The 10,508-nt window shown below is 39.1% G+C and overlaps 1 long non-coding RNA gene across 1 annotated transcript; it reads right to left on the bottom strand.

The window, feature by feature from the left end:
• Positions 1-8,356: 8,356 nt before the first annotated feature.
• On the bottom strand, positions 8,357-9,985 carry LOC311005626. Its single transcript, XR_014596358.1, has 3 exons — positions 9,612-9,985; positions 8,896-8,991; positions 8,357-8,643 (listed from the first exon to the last, which is right to left on the bottom strand). It is a non-coding gene; the product is annotated as an uncharacterized lncRNA (long non-coding RNA).
• Between the last annotated feature and the right edge of the window lie 523 nt (positions 9,986-10,508).

Genomic DNA, 10,508 nt, shown 5'->3' on the forward strand with positions numbered 1-10,508 from the left:
TCTGAACGTTGGATATACGTTTTATTGTTGATGTTATGTAGACGTCATTAAAATACGTTGTCAGGATGTACCCACCGAGCATTTTCCGGTCTAAAAGACGTCTAATAGACGTCTAAATGGTCCCTAGACGTCTAGGCTAAAATCGGTCTACCACTGGTATAAAAGTGAAAGTTTTTTAGACGTCTAAGTTTATACCAGCCGTCTAATAGACGTCTAAAAGACGACTACGTCTAGACATCTTGTCTAATCATAGACGTTTAAATAACCGCTAATAGACGTCTATTTATAGACGTCTAAATTTAGACGTTTGCCAGACGTCTATTTTTATACCAAATGTATACGTCTCGTCTAATCTTAGACGTTTAAATAACCGCTAATATACGTCTATTTTTAGACGTCTAAATTTAGACGTTTGCCAGACGTCTATTTTTATACCAAATGTATACATCTCGTCTAATCTTATACGTTTAAATAACTGCTAATGAACGTCTATTTATAGACTAATTTTAGACGTTTACTTTTATACCATATTTAAAGCCCATTACAAAATCTAGACATCAATTAAACATACTATTATATGGATATTCTAATAAATCTAGATATTTAAGTCATGTAATTACAATCTATCAAATTATTAACAAGAACCCTATATTAAAAAGGACATTAAAGTTGTCAAAATGCATCATGACCAAATTTAACCTGTGATCCTTACCTTGATGTAGTTGCAGTATGTTATGACAATCTATTCACATTATGTGTTTTTTTGGTCTTTTAAATAGGTTTCAGTAACACTAATGTCATGCTTATTTTACCACTGGATATAAATATATCTCTTGATGGGAACATTAACCAAACTATCCTACTGTAATCTCAATCAACCCACATTTTTAAAACAAATTCCAACCATCACAAACATATGAAAGTGCAATATAAATATTTTTAATTCCTTTACAAAACAGAAAATACAAAACATGGAGGGAGGGAACAAGTGGATCAAGAAGAAGGAAGAAGGAAGGATGAAGGGAAGGAAGGAAAGAACCAAGGATGGAGGAAGTGAACAGATTGGGTCAATTTGAGTCAGAACAGAACAGGAGGGTTAAAAACATTAGAAATTTGAAAAGAACACCCTTCAACTGTGAACAAAAAGACAAACAACTACACACTCTTGTAGCCCCGTCCACCGCTGCGAGCTGGGGCCTGCTTAAAATGTAGCCCCGTTGCTGAGGCAATGAGGTCATCTGTGGCATCCTTAAAGGACTTTCGTACAGCTTCTGCAAACAAAGCAATAAAATAAATGAAGAGAAATTGCAAGTGTGGTTGCCTATTGTTTTACGTGATGTCACAGAGATACTATCCAATAACAAAAGGTACATGGTTTCAAAGGACTTGACTCAATGGGCATTGGTCACCACCCATTTGAGACTTTGGGCTCTAGTTTCATAAACCAGGCTCACAGTGGCCAAATACATGGCAACACGTACAGACCTCCACGGACTGAGCAGAAGTAGTCTGGGAGGAGGTTATTGTTAATCAGATTTGCCCTGCGTTGACCATGTGTGAAAAAACAAACCAACAAAAAACACACCCTTTTCCCACTAATAAAGACGCTAGTATCCTATATTTAAAGGAGCATTAACGCAAATCCACGGCCACTAGATGGAGCCAGTGGCGGAGCATATCAGATATAAACAAGTGCAATCAGTTGTCAGAGAGAGAGCAGCCTCGTTTGGTGATAAGAAGAACAAGTTCTCTAGTGTAGGACATGAGGAGAAAAAATATGCACCCCCCCCCCCCCTCCCCTCCCTCACCGTGCGATTGGGGAAAGGAAAAAAAAAACTCCCTAGTCGACACGGCAGCTCTACGTCGCGCACAACCACAACAACAGCTACAACTTCCTCCTACAAATGCACGATGGAGTACGTGCAGACCGCAGTGGACGACTCCTCAGTCCATGAGTTTCATGTCTCAGACCAGATCATGTAAATCCAACTGCAGAAATATCCGGGGGACGGGAGCGTCGCCGTAACTGTAGTAACTCACACACACACAGACGCATACACATGTCTGGAGAGGAGCAGCCTCTCTGTTTTCCAAAACTACAGAGTGGCCCGCGTTAATGTGCCGTTAAAATCATTTTTGTGTCAACACGTTAATAACGCTGAGAGGACAGCTGAAGAAAGACACAGGGGCGTGGAGAGAAGTGTTCTACCGAGCGATTCAGTGACTGTAAGCAGCCTAACACTGCTACATTACAATTTTCTATTGAATTTTTGCGATTCGGAGTTTGGTTTTCCGCGTTCCGAGTGCAATTAAACGCAGCAAGCGCCGGGCCGGCTTGGATCATAACATAGACAAATTCTGCATTTGCCCCACGGACACTACACTGTTTGCTATTTACTTTGTGCAATGCCGAATATATATTCACTCTCTGATGCTGTTTGTGGTTGGCTGAGAGAGATGTTAACTTGTTATTTTGCATCACGTTTTAATCTGTGTTAAATCAGGCAGGTTGAGTTCCATTACACATGCCAACCGCCTTTGATCTGACATCAGATGTGACGGGACAATCTATATAGATATAGATGTATGTGCTGATTAAGATGATTGCATTGAATAGTGACAATTGCAATTGCATTAAAATGTGCCTGAATCTGTGGAAACCTGCCTGTGAGGTCTTGGTGACGTGTGCACTCTGCGCCTGTCAGCCAAACTACCACTGCACTGCCTTGCGCTGAGAGTAGACCTGGTTTTAGTTGGCAAGCATTCAGCGCACCGTCGGCGTTGCTCTTTGGCACGAAACTGTCACTGCGCCAAGCTGAATGTGACTCCTCCCCCTGCTGCGCCGCCACACCCATCTCTGCAAACCTCTGTCTACCAAACTGCAAACCAAGCGCGTGCTGCACTGCGCTGGACAAAACTTGCACTGCGCAGTAAGTCTGTGAAGATTAATAAATTAATAAATAAAGCCTGACTATAACTGTATTATGGTTCCCTTTCATGAAACAACACCAATTAAGTTTCATAATTGTCAGTATTACAGAGATTACCTAGTACAGTCCAGACAAATTGTTGTTTGTTAAATGTCATGTCAGTCACACATGTTTAACATGAAGCAATTTCCAAATAACTAGCAGACAGTTTTCTATTTACCTGTGACCACAGAGTAGAAGGCAGTTTGTGTGAAGGCCCTCTTCTTTTGCTTCCCACCTCCAACATATTAAATTGTGTCATGATGCTGTTCATGAAGAGTCTGCAACAGATAAAAAACGAAGACAATTGTTAACAGTAAACTTATATAACTTGTAACTTGTAACCACCCACTATTATGTTGTCTGTTCTACAGATATTAAACTTCTATGTGTAATCATACCTGTCCATGATTTTGTTCGTGCAGGTCTTCAAATCCTTTCCTCCAATATGAGACAGTTTTGCAATCTGTATGATATTACAAATTATCAACATTGTGAAAAACATGGAATTACTTAAGGAAACGCTTTTCAAAGTTGAATTCAGGGACTCTGTTCCTTTAGGTAAGGAAAATGTGACCCTTACAAGTCTGTAACTGGGAGTTTATGAAATCAAATAGACACTGGAAATAGTGCTGCTAGCTATATTTTAATCAATTTTGGGCTTATATTTTCAGGTAGTAAGTATTATGCATCATATGACTCAAGAAAATCTGCTATTGTATGTGCTACTGTGTAACGTCTCATTTAAACCTTACTTTTGGCTGAGCATGCCATATTTCACAAACAAACAAATCGTTTTTGCAATGATGCTTGTACTAGCAGGTAAGCCATAGCTAGCGAGCTAGCAGGGCAGGCAAGCCATAGCTAGCATATCAAGCATATCGTCGGCATTTTGCAAACGGATTGATGACAATTAAATGAACAAACATTGCAGGAAAAAGCAGCATTTCAATAACGTAACCTTGACCACTCACCTATATGAAGCTCTTCTTCTTTTCGCACACTCTTCTCCGCTCTCGACCGGTGTCGTGCATGGATGTGGTGTAGTGCTAGAAGCATAGACGGCCAGAAGTCGTTTTTGAACTTCCCGAAACTGATTTCCGGTCCACAAGACAACTTCCAGCGTGTTGCTGCCTCCTAGTGGGGAGGGGAGGGATCATAGAGGGATCTGCTGACAGTATCTCCATATCCATATCCTACTGTCCTGATCGCCTATAGTGCAAATTGCCATTTTATTTTACTGTTCACCAATAATTATTTTTTCAAAGGAATTATTTGCATTAATGCTCAATAAACTTAATTGCAAACTGCCTATATCTATAGGCTATAGGTTAATAGTGATATCTAAATATTTCTAAACATGGTTGGCATAATCTTATGCTTAAAAAAGAAAGCATAAGATGTAAACATAACATAAACAACATAAAAAAAAATAAAGGTAACTTAATAGTTTAAACCTGGTCTAAATCTAGATGCTGATTAAACGTCTAAATCAAGGCTAAATCTAAACTTCACTGTATATTGATCAATGGTCATTCAGATGATTTTAGTACAATATCTGTACACCATTGTGCAACTTACAGTTATTTCTTTGGTCAGTATTAATTATTTAATGTATTTAATTCAATCGTCTAGATTTGGTCTAAAAATAGACGTTGATATGAGGTCTTGATTTAGACGTCTAAATCGAGTCTAAATCTAAACTACACTGTACATTGATCAATGACTGCTGTAAATGTTTTAATCCAACATTTGGCCATCATTTATACAAGTTACAGTTACTTTTTGGACGGTATTCATCATTTAATGCAATCGTCTAGATTTGGTCTAAAAATAGACGTTGATATGAGGTCTTGATTTAGACGTCTAAATCGAGTCTAAATCTAAACTACACTGTACATTGATCAATGACTGTTAAAAATGTTTTAATCCAGCATTTGGCCATCATTTATACAATTTACAGTTGTTTTCTTTGGTCAGTATTCATTATACAATTCAATTGTCTAGATTTGGTCTAAAAATAGACGTTTAAATGAGGTCTTGATTTAGACGTCTAAATCGAGTCTAAATCTAAACTACACTGCACTTTGATCAATGACTGTTATAAATGTTTTAATCCAACATTTGGTCATCATTAATACAATTTACAGTTACTTTTTGGACAGTATTCATCATTTAGTGCAATCATCTAGATTTGGTCTATAAATAGACGTTGATATGAGGTCCTGATTTAGACGTCTAAATCGAGTCTAAATCTAAACTACACTGTACATTGATAAATGACTGTTAAAAATGTATTAATCCAACATTTGGCCATCATTTATACAACTTACAGTTGTTTTTTTATTTAATATTTAATGATTAATGGATTAAATTCTATCGTCTAGATTTGGGCTAAAATATAGACCGATTATAGACGGGCGAATGTTGGTCTAAACTTAGACTAGACGTCTAATAGACGTCTAATGCTCAGTGGGTAATTATCAAACTTCCAGAAGACGTCATTTAAGGAGCCAGAATGAACGTTTTTATTATGTCTTTTCTAGACGTTGTGTAGATGTGTTATCTTGGATGTTATATGGACGTCATTAAAATACGCTTTATTTTTTTTAAATTATTTTTATTATTATAAAATAATAATAAAATATAAAGCAAAAAACGCAACAAAGGCATCTCCTTTTGTGTACAACACAGGAGGAAATTATAAACAAATCAAACACATCGACACACAAACATCGACAAAAAGAAAACGTTTTCAAGACATAATTATTAAACATCCAGAAGACATTATTTCAGGAGGAAAAACTGCTACTTTAAAGATTTCAAATGCAAATACATGACTACAATAAAACATACTTACTGCACTATTTAATGATTCAGATCAAACTGTTACATTTCTCAAAAATATAAATATAATATAATGGAGGAATATAAATGCATTTGATAGGTCAATAAGACTTTCAGCTCAACTTAAAGCAGATATCAGCTTCACGGCCGTTTCGGCTAATGCTGCGTTCAAGGCAGGCTTTTGAAACCGTAAGTTACAGCTTCAAGTCACAACTACGACTTGGTAGCGTTCCAGGTAACCCGTAGCTCGTGTTTTTACCGTCCTGTTGTCTGTGAAAGTTCCCTATAACGGCCACTCGTAACTTCCGACCCGTGAACTCGTACCAGATCGAACTGGTATGACTTCACAGGAAGGAAAAACACAAAGTACGAGTTTCTTTGAACGCACCATGAGTTAGCAGCCCCCGCCCTTGTCAGGCATCAATTGGTCCTCGTGCTACGTCACCACATTCACGCGCATCCCTTGGCTGCACACACAGCCCTTCATGCCGTTCTCTCTCCTCATTGGATAACACTTGTATCCCACAAGGAAAATTTTCTCCTCGGGTTACAGCAGAGCAGAGTGACGGAGAGACTCGTGTTTAGGCTGAAATACTTCATGTAAGTGATTGCTGACGGAAAATAGGACTATTTAGGACTTATATTAACAAAAACATTCCACTGATATCTGCTTTAATTAAAATACACAACATCATTGCCTGTGTAATGTATTCAGCTTTAAATTTACAACAAACTACTGTTCACAAACAGTTGTTCAAAACAATTACACAATGCAATGTAATAACGAGTAAAATTAAAACATCACAGAGGTCAATGATTCTATACCAGAAGTCATGCAGCAGATGAAGCAGATGAAGAGACGTCCACCTTCCAATTGCTAGTATTCAGCTGGCTCCTTGGTGCATGTAGGGAAGAGAAGAGGGGAGAAAAAAAAATTAGTTTTTTATATTAAAATTATGCGTACAAATAATGCTCTGGCATCCTTTGCTGCATTCTAATGTCCAACCTAAGTTGTGCCACACTGCACCAGTCTCAAACTAGCAAAGATAGGCTATTTAAGTTGTGCTTTACACCTGATGAAAGATAGAACGCATACACTCGCGTGGAAAAAAGTAACCACTAGATGGCAGAAAACTTAATTCATATGAACAAGGAAAAACAAAGACAGCAGGGGTGCATTTCACAAAGCAGGTTCAACAAACTCTGAGTCTAATCCTAAACTCAGAATTCAGAGTTTTGTGTTTCAGAACAGGTGATAACAGTTAGTTCATTCAACTCTGAGTAACTTGACCCTGAGTTACGGGGAGATGAAAAGCCCTCATCAATGGAACAAAGATAACAGGATTCACCATGGTAACCAGCAAAAAAAAGCCTCACCCCTCCCACTTCTCACAGTGGAGTGAACACACACACTACAAAAAAAAAATTAAGAGAGAGAGAAGTGTCTGTGTGGTGTCATGTGAGGGTTGTTCAGATAAACTGAGGGTGCAGAACAACCGGAACGATCAAACAAATCCTCATGGAGAATAAAACATCACGTCCTGTCAGCCGCTGCTTTCAGTCTGCAGCTTCAGATAAAAAGGAGAAACTCAGGGTTAGTTGGAGAAAACCTGCTCCCAACCAGGTTAGGTTCACGTGTGCGTTGGAGGTTGCCATAGTAACTGACTCTGAGTTTCAGTTACCTCTCTTTGTGAAACGGGCTGGAGTTACTCCTCCTTACCTGGTTTGAGTTACCTCCCTTTCTGAAACGGAAAACCCAGAGTTTGCCTCATTTCAGGGTTAACAGACTCAAGAGTTTTCACTAAACCTGCTTTGTGAAACAGACCCCAGATCTGTGAATACCTGGAGTCCAGACTCAATACCAGTAACATCAACATGCTACATGTCGTTTTCAATTCAAAAAACCTACTCTTGGTCAACAAAGCAGCTCCTGGTCTGGCTACACAGTACATCAAAGACAGTTTAAAACCCCAGCAGACTGCCAGTTGGAAATCTCCAACTCTGCAAGTAAAGATGGCTTTTAATATTTATCCACCTAAAACAGTTTACCTACTAATTTTATGACTTTCTCCATTACTGTGTTCTTTTAAAACCAAACTCAGGACCTCTCTATTTTCTTAAATGTTAGTGGACGGGGCACAACAGCTACACTGCACTTGTTGGAAATTGAATTCCACTTATTTTGAGCAACTGAGGTGAATTACAAACAATGCGTGGTCTGGCAGATAGATGCTCATCAATGACTATTATTGTCAGAACAGTACAAATCAGAATAGAACAGAGACGCCAGAGAAATTTCCTCCAGTGAGAGGAGTTGAACCCCTGACACCTGGTATATGCTGACTGTTCTTCATCAGATCCTACACAAGTTTGATAAATGAGGGGGGGCCATAGTCACTATCTTGGGTGTAAAAAAGTGTTGGAAGGAAAATTCTATAGAGCAGGGCTGTCGCCTTCCATCTAGTTTTGACTTGAACATAACACACATTCATCAGAGATGTGATGATTAAAATTTAAACAGTAATACGGTAATCTGTAACTGTATTGAAAGCGTTAGCTGTTTCATCTCAATGTGTGTGTATCTGTGTTTGTGTTTAATTCCTAGTTTGTTCATTACTTATGTAGGGGGAGGTGCTATACAAATAAAACTGAATTAATCTGAAATAGGTTTTACTGTATGAAAAAATTTAGAAACAAAACTGCATTTGGTGTAGATCTTGGTCTGTTTTCCTACCTGTTTGTGTGCTGAACTCCCCATCATCTTTTGCTCTCTTGTGGTTCTCCAGCATGATGATCTCACAGGTGAAGCACTGCTGTGGGTCCTTGGCTGTGTAAAATACAGTTGGACATAAAGAATATTCAGTCATATTTCACATCTAGTACTTTGGGATATTTGTCATGTGGGGAGGTTCTTGAACGGTGATCTACCCTGCACACATCAGTGTTTACATAAACAGATATAGATATTTTATTGGTCCCTACAGGGAAATTTAGAAACCTCATGTGAACCTAAACACAAAACCAATGAGGACATCTCTTCGTATCAGGTGGAATTATGTGAATGAAGAGCACTACCTACCAGGCTGAAGTAAGACATAAAGTGAAGTTGTTGATATTTTGAAGTCCCCAAAACAGCATCACACCATCTTGCCGCGCAGTTCTTGATCTCAGCAGACTGGAAAGAGATGAAGGTTGTGCCTAGTAGAATTTAATGCTACTCCATCTCATATCAGTTAATGTTGTTTTCTTCAATGGCCAGGAAAAAAGAGGTTGTTTCCAGTTTAGAATTATAGGGATAGTTCGCCCAAAATTCAAATTTCCCTCATTATCTACTCACCCTCATGTTGACTAAGAGCTGTGGGAATTTTCAGAGTCCTCTGCTCCTTCTCTGAGTTACCGGGGGGGGGTATTGTATTGCAGCAGTATTTGTCCATATAATGGTTGTCAACCAACTTTTTTCGTCCAAAGAGACACACCAAAAAACATCCAAATACCTCCATACTGCTCGTCTGTAATGTCCCTCTTGTATTGAAGCCCCCACGTGAGAAATTTTTCCGCCGGTCAGTGGAAGAGCAGTGAACTGAGACACTGGGAGCTTCCGCTACAAACAAGCTTAAAATATAGACTTATTTCATTTTTTGCGGACCCCCCTGTAACTCAGAGAAGGAACGAAGGACTCTGAAAATTCTCACAGCTCTTGACATGAGGGTGAGTAGATGGAGTGAAATTTGAATTTTGGGTGAACTGTCCCTTTAGTAATAGCCTATTATTAGTATTAGTTAGACAATTACTTACCAGTCCGAGGGGACCATGAGCAGCAGACTGGAAACAACTCAGTCCAGATGAAGTGAAGGTTGTGCAGGAAACATCTGCTGTTCTGCTGCTCCTCTCCTCATCCTCTGTAACTGTACAAGTATATGACAGTCACTTTTCTGTTATTCACCGACTCTATTCATTTACCTGCAGACTTCAGACCTGGTAGCAACATACACTGAAATTCGCTACTTAATACATTGTGAAACTGTTAGTATAGCTCATGTGCTAATGGCAGGTAATTTTTCATCTCAACACACACGTTAATGAAGCTGCACTGGTTGCAATATCGTCCTCACCTTAGTAAGATGCAGGAAAAAAATACTGCCACGGTCGCAATTACAATCGGCGTTCCACGTCCGTTACCCCGCCCGCAGACACACACACACACAAAGGCACACACAAACACAGACACACACACACACGCACGCACACACTCACACACGGAGCTACTGAAACCGATGGCACACAAACAAACGTCACAATAATAACAGAGGAATATTATCTTACCTGTTCTTTTTTTGAAGAATTTAAATTCACTTGGTCTGGACCAGGTCCCGCCCGACGGTTTGTCCATGCCTTTATCCGTTTATCCATGGCATAAAAAAATCCACATGACGGTGATGCGCATTGTCGCGGTTACCATTTCCCAGCTGCAGTAGCGCGTATTTTCAAATTTGACGGAAAGGCGCGCCCATTGGCCGCGCTGTGATGACAGTCAAACTAACCAATCACGGTCAAATGCTCAGGTTGAGACAGCCAATGGGTGTTGTTTACTATGGTTACATAGTAATAGGGGGGGAAAATACTTAAACGTTTTTTTATATGTGCTTAAAACCAATAAATGTGTGCATTTAGTTAATATCATTCATTGATTCC

This window comes from Trachurus trachurus (assembly GCF_905171665.1).
Source record: "Trachurus trachurus genome assembly, chromosome: 3".
Taxonomy (NCBI): Eukaryota; Metazoa; Chordata; class Actinopteri; order Carangiformes; family Carangidae; genus Trachurus; species Trachurus trachurus.